The sequence below is a fragment of the Lissotriton vulgaris genome, unplaced genomic scaffold, assembly GCF_964263255.1.
Source record: "Lissotriton vulgaris unplaced genomic scaffold, aLisVul1.2 SCAFFOLD_4897, whole genome shotgun sequence".
Lineage (NCBI taxonomy): Eukaryota > Metazoa > Chordata > Amphibia > Caudata > Salamandridae > Lissotriton > Lissotriton vulgaris.
The window spans coordinates 134582-146782 of record NW_028245051.1 but is presented as its reverse complement, the minus strand read 5'-3'; the positions used below and the strand labels follow the sequence as shown (position 1 = coordinate 146782).

General features: G+C 39.4%; 8 non-coding genes across 8 annotated transcripts; all 8 read right to left on the bottom strand.

Annotated features, from left to right (window-relative positions):
* Positions 1–316: 316 nt before the first annotated feature.
* Positions 317–388, bottom strand: TRNAP-UGG (transfer RNA proline (anticodon UGG)). The gene has a single exon. It is a non-coding gene; the product is annotated as a tRNA-Pro (tRNA).
* Positions 389–2539: 2151 nt separating this feature from the next.
* Positions 2540–2612, bottom strand: TRNAV-CAC (transfer RNA valine (anticodon CAC)). Its single transcript has one exon. It is a non-coding gene; the product is annotated as a tRNA-Val (tRNA).
* Positions 2613–2912: 300 nt separating this feature from the next.
* Positions 2913–2984, bottom strand: TRNAP-UGG (transfer RNA proline (anticodon UGG)). Its single transcript has one exon. It is a non-coding gene; the product is annotated as a tRNA-Pro (tRNA).
* A 2176-nt stretch (positions 2985–5160) lies between these two features.
* TRNAV-CAC (transfer RNA valine (anticodon CAC)) lies at positions 5161–5233 on the bottom strand. Its single transcript has one exon. It is a non-coding gene; the product is annotated as a tRNA-Val (tRNA).
* A 300-nt stretch (positions 5234–5533) lies between these two features.
* TRNAP-UGG (transfer RNA proline (anticodon UGG)) lies at positions 5534–5605 on the bottom strand. Its single transcript has one exon. It is a non-coding gene; the product is annotated as a tRNA-Pro (tRNA).
* Positions 5606–7679: 2074 nt separating this feature from the next.
* TRNAV-CAC (transfer RNA valine (anticodon CAC)) lies at positions 7680–7752 on the bottom strand. Its single transcript has one exon. It is a non-coding gene; the product is annotated as a tRNA-Val (tRNA).
* A 2496-nt stretch (positions 7753–10248) lies between these two features.
* Positions 10249–10321, bottom strand: TRNAV-CAC (transfer RNA valine (anticodon CAC)). Its single transcript has one exon. It is a non-coding gene; the product is annotated as a tRNA-Val (tRNA).
* A 300-nt stretch (positions 10322–10621) lies between these two features.
* On the bottom strand, positions 10622–10693 carry TRNAP-UGG (transfer RNA proline (anticodon UGG)). The gene has a single exon. It is a non-coding gene; the product is annotated as a tRNA-Pro (tRNA).
* Between the last annotated feature and the right edge of the window lie 1508 nt (positions 10694–12201).

Here is a 12201-nt window from a genome sequence, read left to right as displayed (position 1 = left end):
ACTACACTACAGAAACAGATGTCTACAGTTGATTCTTCTGTGATGAAACTTCTCAAAACAGGCTATTCCAAGGGCCTCTGGTTTTAGATTTCTTTCATGCAACCTTCCCAGACAGCCCTAGCTGAACGCTTGTATATGCCATGCAAGTTCAGCATTTTTGCAAAATGCTTAAAGAGAAATGTTTCCTAATTGCTCAGGCAGGGCAAGGTTAAAAGCATGAGACTCTAGCAAATATTCATCCACTACTGCAAAGAGAAAATTGATATTGGCTTTGAAATGCATACTTCAATACTACTTTAAAAAAGCACCAATGAAAGGGCTCGTCCGGGATTTGAACCCGGGACCTCTCGCACCCAAAGCGAGAATCATACCCCTAGACCAACGAGCCTTCGAAAGGCCTGCACCTCTGAAAAGCTAATACCAGCTCTAAGCACGCAATGAAGATCATGCTGGGGACTTTTTCATGCTTGGTCTGTGAATACACATGAAATTCAGTGTCAACTTACCCTTTCTCAAATGATATCACTATCATTTATAAGTGTCCCCTTTTATTTTGTCCCAGCATTGGACACGTCTTACAGGAAGTCAGCACTTATTTATCTATTTCTGCAGTGGCTAGACCCTAAAGAGAAAGAATAAAAAGCTGTTCATAACAACATAAGAAACACATGTTGCATTTTTTCTCAAATGCTTATTCCCTTTGTGCAAATCGGAATGCCAAGCTGAATAACTGGGTCACAGATTCTGGCTAATTATCTTTCCCTTGAATGCAAGTAGCAATAAAAACTGCCTAATGCAGGACTAAAGCATTCCTTGCAAGCCTCTAACATCATAACATAACTGAGCTGCTGGTAGCAAGCTAAGCAATACCTTCCCAAAATGAGAAGTACATGTGCTAATCCGCTCAATCAGCGCTCGATCAGGCGAGATATAGAAAAGGTGGAAAGGGTCCAAATGGCTGTCCCTTCCTTTTTAGGGTGGGTCCTTCTGACTATCATAGGATTGCTTGTATAAGTGGCCAGGGTCAGAGAAAAAACTTTCAACCCTTCTCAGTGTTCTATCCAGAAGCAGGCATTTTCTGTGCCTTTAATTTCAGGCTTTTCCCAGCAGTCTCTGTTCTGCCTATGTAAATTAACAAAAGCAGTGCTTATTCATCACTTACTCTAATGTCCTTACTGTCCAGAAAGCTCTGCCTAAGTATGCTTTTTTTCTTTTTCAGTGAAATTCTAAATGTTTTTTCTGCCCAGTCTATGGCAGTAGAATGCTGCTTATGATGCCACATTTTGTTGAATCACCAAGGTACAACTACAGAGGAATATATGAGTCTGAACGACATGGAACTCTTAGCTAACACATCACAATGTGTGATGCTTGCCAACCAAGCACTAGATTCTGGAGCGCTGATGATCAGAACATTCTGCTCCTGAAGGAAAGGAAAGACAGCTTGATGGAAAATAAAGTCTCAGTTTATATTAACGCTCTCTCCCTATCTATCTATCTATCTATCTATCTATCTATCTATCTATCTATCTATCTATCTATCTATCTATCTATCTATCTATCTATCTATCTATCTATCTATCTATCTATCTATCTATCTATCTATCTATCTATCTATCTATCTATCTATCTATCTATCTATCTATCTATCTATCTATCTATCTTTATATATGGATACCTGCGTACACATACATATAGATATGCCAGGCATTCCTTTAGATTTGTTCCAACCTCTTACCATTTATTTGAGAATCCCTACTTTTCAAGTGACTGCAAATGAAGTCATTTCCGGCACTTTTTGGCCGGTGCAAGGTAACAAAAACACATGACAACTTTTAATAAAAATCATTGGTCTCTTTATTAACGCGCACTGTCAAACATGGGGCTTTCACACGTCAGGTAAACATGATAACCAATATACAACAGAAGCAGATGTAGATTGCTTATCAATGCCGGGATAGAACAGTTGTGAATTGAGTAGAAGAAGGGCCCCTGAATTGATACTTATTATATACAGCCTGTAAGATAGTGAAAAATGCAGGCTAGGAAAGGAGATGCAAATATCAATGTATTAGAAAAATACATAAAGAGGAGTGATTTGCTTTTATTCATTCAAGGCTAGAAAAAATCAACATACTATTGCAAGCATTCATACACCACCAAATAGAAATAAACAATTCTGACATTAAACATAAAGGTGACGATGCATTTGTATCATCACCTTGAGAAGGGTCACCGAGGAATTGAGCCCAGGGCTTCTGCACTTAAACACCAGAAACACTCCACTAAACTAAGATGCCTGTTGGTGCCAACAATTCCCAAAGTTAATGCATGTTCTAGGTGAGCAATGAACAGAATGCAGGGCTCTTTTCAAAGCGAGGTCTGTGAATCAACAGATACATCCACATGCCAATTACTTTAGTGTTTTTAAGAGAATTCACTTTCTTGGAACGAGTCTGCATGAAACCATCTTCAGGGCCTGGACAATTTCATGGCAAAACGGCACCTCTCAACATTGCAGCCAAGACAATATAACAACTGTTTCTGCCCGGTTTCGAACCGGGGACCTTTCGCGTGTGAGGCAAACGTGATAACCACTACACTACAGAAACAGATGTCTACAGTTGATTCTTCTGTGATGAAACTTCTCAAAACAGGCTATTCCAAGGGCCTCTGGTTTTAGATTTCTTTCATGCAACCTTCCCAGACAGCCCTAGCTGAACGCTTGTATATGCCATGCAAGTTCAGCATTTTTGCAAAATGCTTAAAGAGAAATGTTTCCTATTTGCTCAGGCAGGGCAAGGTTAAAAGCATGAGACTCTAGCAAATATTCATCCACTACTGCAAAGAGAAAATTGATATTGGCTTTGAAATGCATACTTCAATACTACTTTAAAAAAGCACCAATGAAAGGGCTCGTCCGGGATTTGAACCCGGGACCTCTCGCACCCAAAGCGAGAATCATACCCCTAGACCAACGAGCCTTCGAAAGACCCGCACCTCTGAAAAGCTAATACCAGCTCTAAGCACGCAATGAAGATCATGCTGGGGACTTTTTCATGCTTGGTCTGTGAATACACATGAAATTCAGTGTCAACTTACCCTTTCTCAAATGATATCACTATCATTTATAAGTGTCCCCTTTTATTTTGTCCCAGCATTGGACACGTCTTACAGGAAGTCAGCACTTATTTATCTATTTCTGCAGTGGCTAGACCCTAAAGAGAAAGAATAAAAAGCTGTTCATAACAACATAAGAAACACATGTTGCATTTTTTCTCAAATGCTTATTCCCTTTGTGCAAATCGGAATGCCAAGCTGAATAACTGGGCCACAGATTCTGGCTAATTATCTTTCCCTTGAATGCAAGTAGCAATAAAAACTGCCTAATGCAGGACTAAAGCATTCCTTGCAAGCCTCTAACATCATAACATAACTGAGCTGCTGGTAGCAAGCTAAGCAATACCTTCCAAAAATGAGAAGTACATGTGCTAATCCGCTCAATCAGGCTCGATCAGGCGAGATATAGAAAAGGTGGAAAGGGTCCAAATGGCTGTCCCTTCCTTTTTAGGGTGGGTCCTTCTGACTATCATAGGATTGCTTGTATAAGTGGCCAGGGTCAGAGAAAAAACTTTCAACCCTTCTCAGTGTTCTATCCAGAAGCAGGCATTTTCTGTGCCTTAAATTTCAGGCTTTTCCCAGCAGTCTCTGTTCTGCCTATGTAAATTAACAAAAGCAGTGCTTATTCATCACTTACTCTAATGTCCTTACTGTCCAGAAAGCTCTGCCTAAGTATGCTTTTTTTCTTTTTCAGTGAAATTCTAAATGTTTTTTCTGCCCAGTCTATGGCAGTAGAATGCTGCTTATGATGCCACATTTTGTTGAATCACCAAGGTACAACTACAGAGGAATATATGAGTCTGAACGACATGGAACTCTTAGCTAACACATCACAATGTGTGATGCTTGCCAACCAAGCACTAGATTCTGGAGCGCTGATGATCAGAACATTCTGCTCCTGAAGGAAAGGAAAGACAGCTTGATGGAAAATAAAGTCTCAGTTTATATTAACGCTCTCTCTCTCCCAATATCTATCTATCTATCTATCTATCTATCTATCTATCTATCTATCTATCTATCTATCTATCTATCTATCTATCTATCTATCTATCTATCTATCTATCTATCTATCTATCTATCTATCTATCTATCTATCTATCTATCTATCTATCTATCTATCTATCTATCTATCTATCTATCTATCTATCTATCTATCTATCTATCTTTATATATGGATACCTGCGTACACATACATATAGATATGCCATGCATTCCTTTAGATTTGTTCCAACCTCTTACCATTTATTTGAGAATCCCTACTTTTCAAGTGACTGCAAATGAAGTCATTTCCGGCACTTTTTGGCCGGTGCAAGGTAACAAAAACACATGCCAACTTTTAATACAAATCATTGGTCTCTTTATTAACGCGCACTGTCAAACATGGGGTTTTCACACGTCAGGTAAACATGATAACCAATACACAACAGAAGCAGATGTAGATTGCTTATCAATGCCAGGATAGAATAGTTGTGAATTGAGTAATAGAAGGGCCCCTGAATTGATACTTATTATATACAGCCTGTAAGATAGTGAAAAATGCAGGCTAGGAAAGGAGATGCAAATATCAATGTATTAGAAAAATACATAAAGAGGAGTGATTTGCTTTTATTCATTCAAGGCTAGAAAAAATCAACATACTATTGCAAGCATTCATACACCACCAAATAGAAATAAACAATTCTGACATTAAACGTAAAGGTGACGATGCATTTGTATCATCACCTTGAGAAGGGTCACCGAGGAATTGAGCCCAGGGCTTCTGCACTTAAACACCAGAAACACTCCACTAAACTAAGATGCCTGTTGGTGCCAACAATTCCCAAAGTTAATGCATGTTCTAGGTGAGCAATGAACAGAATGCAGGGCTCTTATGAAAGCGAGGTCTGTGAATCAACAGATACATCCACATGCCAATTACTTTAGTGTTTTTAAGAGAATTCACTTTCTTGGAATGAGTCTGCATGAAACCATCTTCAGGGCCTGGACAATTTCATGGCAAAATGGCACCTCTCAACATTGCAGCCAAGACAATATAACAACTGTTTCTGCCCGGTTTCGAACCGGGGACCTTTCGCGTGTGAGGCGAACGTGATAACCACTACACTACAGAAACAGATGTCTACAGTTGATTCTTCTGTGATGAAACTTCTCAAAACAGGCTATTCCAAGGGCCTCTGGTTTTAGATTTCTTTCATGCAACCTTCCCAGACAGCCCTAGCTGAACGCTTGTATATGCCATGCAAGTTCAGCATTTTTGCAAAATGCTTAAAGAGAAATGTTTCCTATTTGCTCAGGCAGGGCAAGGTTAAAAGCATGAGACTCTAGCAAATATTCATCCACTACTGCAAAGAGAAAATTGATATTGGCTTTGAAATGCATACTTCAATACTACTTTAAAAAAGCACCAATGAAAGGGCTCGTCCGGGATTTGAACCCGGGACCTCTCGCACCCAAAGCGAGAATCATACCCCTAGACCAACGAGCCTTCGAACGGCCTGCACCTCTGAAAAGCTAATACCAGCTCTAAGCACGCAATGAAGATCATGCTGGGGACTTTTTCATGCTTGGTCTGTGAATACACATGAAATTCAGTGTCAACTTACCCTTTCTCAAATGATATCACTATCATTTATAAGTGTCCCCTTTTATTTTGTCCCAGCATTGGACACGTCTTACAGGAAGTCAGCACTTATTTATCTATTTCTGCAGTGGCTAGACCCTAAAGAGAAAGAATAAAAAGCTGTTCATAACAACATAAGAAACACATGTTGCATTTTTTCTCAAATGCTTATTCCCTTTGTGCAAATCGGAATGCCAAGCTGAATAACTGGGTCACAGATTCTGGCTAATTATCTTTCCCTTGAATGCAAGTAGCAATAAAAACTGCCTAATGCAGGACTAAAGCATTCCTTGCAAGCCTCTAACATCATAACATAACTGAGCTGCTGGTAGCAAGCTAAGCAATACCTTCCCAAAATGAGAAGTACATGTGCTAATCCGCTCAATCAGCGCTCGATCAGGCGAGATATAGAAAAGGTGGAAAGGGTCCAAATGGCTGTCCCTTCCTTTTTAGGGTGGGTCCTTCTGACTATCATAGGATTGCTTGTATAAGTGGCCAGGGTCAGAGAAAAAACTTTCAACCCTTCTCAGTGTTCTATCCAGAAGCAGGCATTTTCTGTGCCTTTAATTTCAGGCTTTTCCCAGCAGTCTCTGTTCTGCCTATGTAAATTAACAAAAGCAGTGCTTATTCATCACTTACTCTAATGTCCTTACTGTCCAGAAAGCTCTGCCTAAGTATGCTTTTTTTCTTTTTCAGTGAAATTCTAAATGTTTTTTCTGCCCAGTCTATGGCAGTAGAATGCTGCTTATGATGCCACATTTTGTTGAATCACCAAGGTACAACTACAGAGGAATATATGAGTCTGAACGACATGGAACTCTTAGCTAACACATCACAATGTGTGATGCTTGCCAACCAAGCACTAGATTCTGGAGCGCTGATGATCAGAACATTCTGCTCCTGAAGGAAAGGAAAGACAGCTTGATGGAAAATAAAGTCTCAGTTTATATTAACGCTCTCTCTCTCCCAATATCAATCTATCTATCTATCTATCTATCTATCTATCTATCTATCTATCTATCTATCTATCTATCTATCTATCTATCTATCTATCTATCTATCTATTATATATGGATACCTGCGTACACATACATATAGATATGCCATGCATTCCTTTAGATTTGTTCCAACCTCTTACCATTTATTTGAGAATCCCTACTTTTCAAGTGACTGCAAATGAAGTCATTTCCGGCACTTTTTGGCCGGTGCAAGGTAACAAAAACACATGCCAACTTTTAATACAAATCATTGGTCTCTTTATTAACGCGCACTGTCAAACATGGGGCTTTCACACGTCAGGTAAACATGATAACCAATACACAACAGAAGCAGATGTAGATTGCTTATCAATGCCAGGATAGAATAGTTGTGTATTGAGTAATAGAAGGGCCCCTGAATTGATACTTATTATATACAGCCTGTAAGATAGTGAAAAATGCAGGCTAGGAAAGGAGATGCAAATATCAATGTATTAGAAAAATACATAAAGAGGAGTGATTTGCTTTTATTCATTCAAGGCTAGAAAAAATCAACATACTATTGCAAGCATTCATACACCACCAAATAGAAATAAACAATTCTGACATTAAACGTAAAGGTGACGATGCATTTGTATCATCACCTTGAGAAGGGTCACCGAGGAATTGAGCCCAGGGCTTCTGCACTTAAACACCAGAAACACTCCACTAAACTAAGATGCCTGTTGGTGCCAACAATTCCCAAAGTTAATGCATGTTCTAGGTGAGCAATGAACAGAATGCAGGGCTCTTATGAAAGCGAGGTCTGTGAATCAACAGATACATCCACATGCCAATTACTTTAGTGTTTTTAAGAGAATTCACTTTCTTGGAATGAGTCTGCATGAAACCATCTTCAGGGCCTGGACAATTTCATGGCAAAACGGCACCTCTCAACATTGCAGCCAAGACAATATAACAACTGTTTCTGCCCGGTTTCGAACCGGGGACCTTTCGCGTGTGAGGCAAACGTGATAACCACTACACTACAGAAACAGATGTCTACAGTTGATTCTTCTGTGATGAAACTTCTCAAAACAGGCTATTCCAAGGGCCTCTGGTTTTAGATTTCTTTCATGCAACCTTCCCAGACAGCCCTAGCTGAACGCTTGTATATGCCATGCAAGTTCAGCATTTTTGCAAAATGCTTAAAGAGAAATGTTTCCTATTTGCTCAGGCAGGGCAAGGTTAAAAGCATGAGACTCTAGCAAATATTCATCCACTACTGCAAAGAGAAAATTGATATTGGCTTTGAAATGCATACTTCAATACTACTTTAAAAAAGCACCAATGAAAGGGCTCGTCTGGGATTTGAACCCGGGACCTCTCGCACCCAAAGCGAGAATCATACCCCTAGACCAACGAGCCTTCGAAAGACCCGCACCTCTGAAAAGCTAATACCAGCTCTAAGCACGCAATGAAGATCATGCTGGGGACTTTTTCATGCTTGGTCTGTGAATACACATGAAATTCAGTGTCAACTTACCCTTTCTCAAATGATATCACTATCATTTATAAGTGTCCCCTTTTATTTTGTCCCAGCATTGGACACGTCTTACAGGAAGTCAGCACTTATTTATCTATTTCTGCAGTGGCTAGACCCTAAAGAGAAAGAATAAAAAGCTGTTCATAACAACATAAGAAACACATGTTGCATTTTTTCTCAAATGCTTATTCCCTTTGTGCAAATCGGAATGCCAAGCTGAATAACTGGGTCACAGATTCTGGCTAATTATCTTTCCCTTGAATGCAAGTAGCAATAAAAACTGCCTAATGCAGGACTAAAGCATTCCTTGCAAGCCTCTAACATCATAACATAACTGAGCTGCTGGTAGCAAGCTAAGCAATACCTTCCCAAAATGAGAAGTACATGTGCTAATCCGCTCAATCAGGCTCGATCAGGCGAGATATAGAAAAGGTGGAAAGGGTCCAAATGGCTGTCCCTTCCTTTTTAGGGTGGGTCCTTCTGACTATCATAGGATTGCTTGTATAAGTGGCCAGGGTCAGAGAAAAAACTTTCAACCCTTCTCAGTGTTCTATCCAGAAGCAGGCATTTTCTGTGCCTTTAATTTCAGGCTTTTCCCAGCAGTCTCTGTTCTGCCTATGTAAATTAACAAAAGCAGTGCTTATTCATCACTTACTCTAATGTCCTTACTGTCCAGAAAGCTCTGCCTAAGTATGCTTTTTTTCTTTTTCAGTGAAATTCTAAATGTTTTTTCTGCCCAGTCTATGGCAGTAGAATGCTGCTTATGATGCCACATTTTGTTGAATCACCAAGGTACAACTACAGAGGAATATATGAGTCTGAACGACATGGAACTCTTAGCTAACACATCACAATGTGTGATGCTTGCCAACCAAGCACTAGATTCTGGAGCGCTGATGATCAGAACATTCTGCTCCTGAAGGAAAGGAAAGACAGCTTGATGGAAAATAAAGTCTCAGTTTATATTAACGCTCTCTCTCTCCCAATATCTATCTATCTATCTATCTATCTATCTATCTATCTATCTATCTATCTATCTATCTATCTATCTATCTATCTATCTATCTATCTATCTATCTATCTATCTATCTATCTATCTATCTATCTATCTATCTATCTATCTATCTATCTTTATATATGGATACCTGCTTACACATACATATAGATATGCCATGCATTCCTTTAGATTTGTTCCAACCTCTTACCATTTATTTGAGAATCCCTACTTTTCAAGTGACTGCAAATGAAGTCATTTCCGGCACTTTTTGGCCGGTGCAAGGTAACAAAAACACATGCCAACTTTTAATACAAATCATTGGTCTCTTTATTAACGCGCACTGTCAAACATGGGGTTTTCACACGTCAGGTAAACATGATAACCAATACACAACAGAAGCAGATGTAGATTGCTTATCAATGCCAGGATAGAATAGTTGTGAATTGAGTAATAGAAGGGCCCCTGAATTGATACTTATTATATACAGCCTGTAAGATAGTGAAAAATGCAGGCTAGGAAAGGAGATGCAAATATCAATGTATTAGAAAAATACATAAAGAGGAGTGATTTGCTTTTATTCATTCAAGGCTAGAAAAAATCAACATACTATTGCAAGCATTCATACACCACCAAATAGAAATAAACAATTCTGACATTAAACGTAAAGGTGACGATGCATTTGTATCATCACCTTGAGAAGGGTCACCGAGGAATTGAGCCCAGGGCTTCTGCACTTAAACACCAGAAACACTCCACTAAACTAAGATGCCTGTTGGTGCCAACAATTCCCAAAGTTAATGCATGTTCTAGGTGAGCAATGAACAGAATGCAGGGCTCTTATGAAAGCGAGGTCTGTGAATCAACAGATACATCCACATGCCAATTACTTTAGTGTTTTTAAGAGAATTCACTTTCTTGGAATGAGTCTGCATGAAACCATCTTCAGGGCCTGGACAATTTCATGGCAAAATGGCACCTCTCAACATTGCAGCCAAGACAATATAACAACTGTTTCTGCCCGGTTTCGAACCGGGGACCTTTCGCGTGTGAGGCGAACGTGATAACCACTACACTACAGAAACAGATGTCTACAGTTGATTCTTCTGTGATGAAACTTCTCAAAACAGGCTATTCCAAGGGCCTCTGGTTTTAGATTTCTTTCATGCAACCTTCCCAGACAGCCCTAGCTGAACGCTTGTATATGCCATGCAAGTTCAGCATTTTTGCAAAATGCTTAAAGAGAAATGTTTCCTAATTGCTCAGGCAGGGCAAGGTTAAAAGCATGAGACTCTAGCAAATATTCATCCACTACTGCAAAGAGAAAATTGATATTGGCTTTGAAATGCATACTTCAATACTACTTTAAAAAAGCACCAATGAAAGGGCTCGTCCGGGATTTGAACCCGGGACCTCTCGCACCCAAAGCGAGAATCATACCCCTAGACCAACGAGCCTTCGAAAGGCCTGCACCTCTGAAAAGCTAATACCAGCTCTAAGCACGCAATGAAGATCATGCTGGGGACTTTTTCATGCTTGGTCTGTGAATACACATGAAATTCAGTGTCAACTTACCCTTTCTCAAATGATATCACTATCATTTATAAGTGTCCCCTTTTATTTTGTCCCAGCATTGGACACGTCTTACAGGAAGTCAGCACTTATTTATCTATTTCTGCAGTGGCTAGACCCTAAAGAGAAAGAATAAAAAGCTGTTCATAACAACATAAGAAACACATGTTGCATTTTTTCTCAAATGCTTATTCCCTTTGTGCAAATCGGAATGCCAAGCTGAATAACTGGGTCACAGATTCTGGCTAATTATCTTTCCCTTGAATGCAAGTAGCAATAAAAACTGCCTAATGCAGGACTAAAGCATTCCTTGCAAGCCTCTAACATCATAACATAACTGAGCTGCTGGTAGCAAGCTAAGCAATACCTTCCCAAAATGAGAAGTACATGTGCTAATCCGCTCAATCAGCGCTCGATCAGGCTCGATCAGGCGAGATATAGAAAAGGTGGAAAGGGTCCAAATGGCTGTCCCTTCCTTTTTAGGGTGGGTCCTTCTGACTATCATAGGATTGCTTGTATAAGTGGCCAGGGTCAGAGAAAAAACTTTCAACCCTTCTCAGTGTTCTATCCAGAAGCAGGCATTTTCTGTGCCTTTAATTTCAGGCTTTTCCCAGCAGTCTCTGTTCTGCCTATGTAAATTAACAAAAGCAGTGCTTATTCATCACTTACTCTAATGTCCTTACTGTCCAGAAAGCTCTGCCTAAGTATGCTTTTTTTCTTTTTCAGTGAAATTCTAAATGTTTTTTCTGCCCAGTCTATGGCAGTAGAATGCTGCTTATGATGCCACATTTTGTTGAATCACCAAGGTACAACTACAGAGGAATATATGAGTCTGAACGACATGGAACTCTTAGCTAACACATCACAATGTGTGATGCTTGCCAACCAAGCACTAGATTCTGGAGCGCTGATGATCAGAACATTCTGCTCCTGAAGGAAAGGAAAGACAGCTTGATGGAAAATAAAGTCTCAGTTTATATTAACGCTCTCTCTCTCCCAATATCTATCTATCTATCTATCTATCTATCTATCTATCTATCTATCTATCTATCTATCTATCTATCTATCTATCTATCTATCTATCTATCTATCTATCTATCTATCTATCTATCTATCTATCTATCTATCTATCTATCTATCTATCTATCTATCTATCTATCTATCTATCTATCTATCTATCTATCTTTATATATGGATACCTGCGTACACATACATATAGATATGCCAGGCATTCCTTTAGATTTGTTCCAACCTCTTACCATTTATTTGAGAATCCCTACTTTTCAAGTGACTGCAAATGAAGTCATTTCCGGCACTTTTTGGCCGGTGCAAGGTAACAAAAACACATGACAACTTTTAATAAAAATCATTGGTCTCTTTATTAACGCGCACT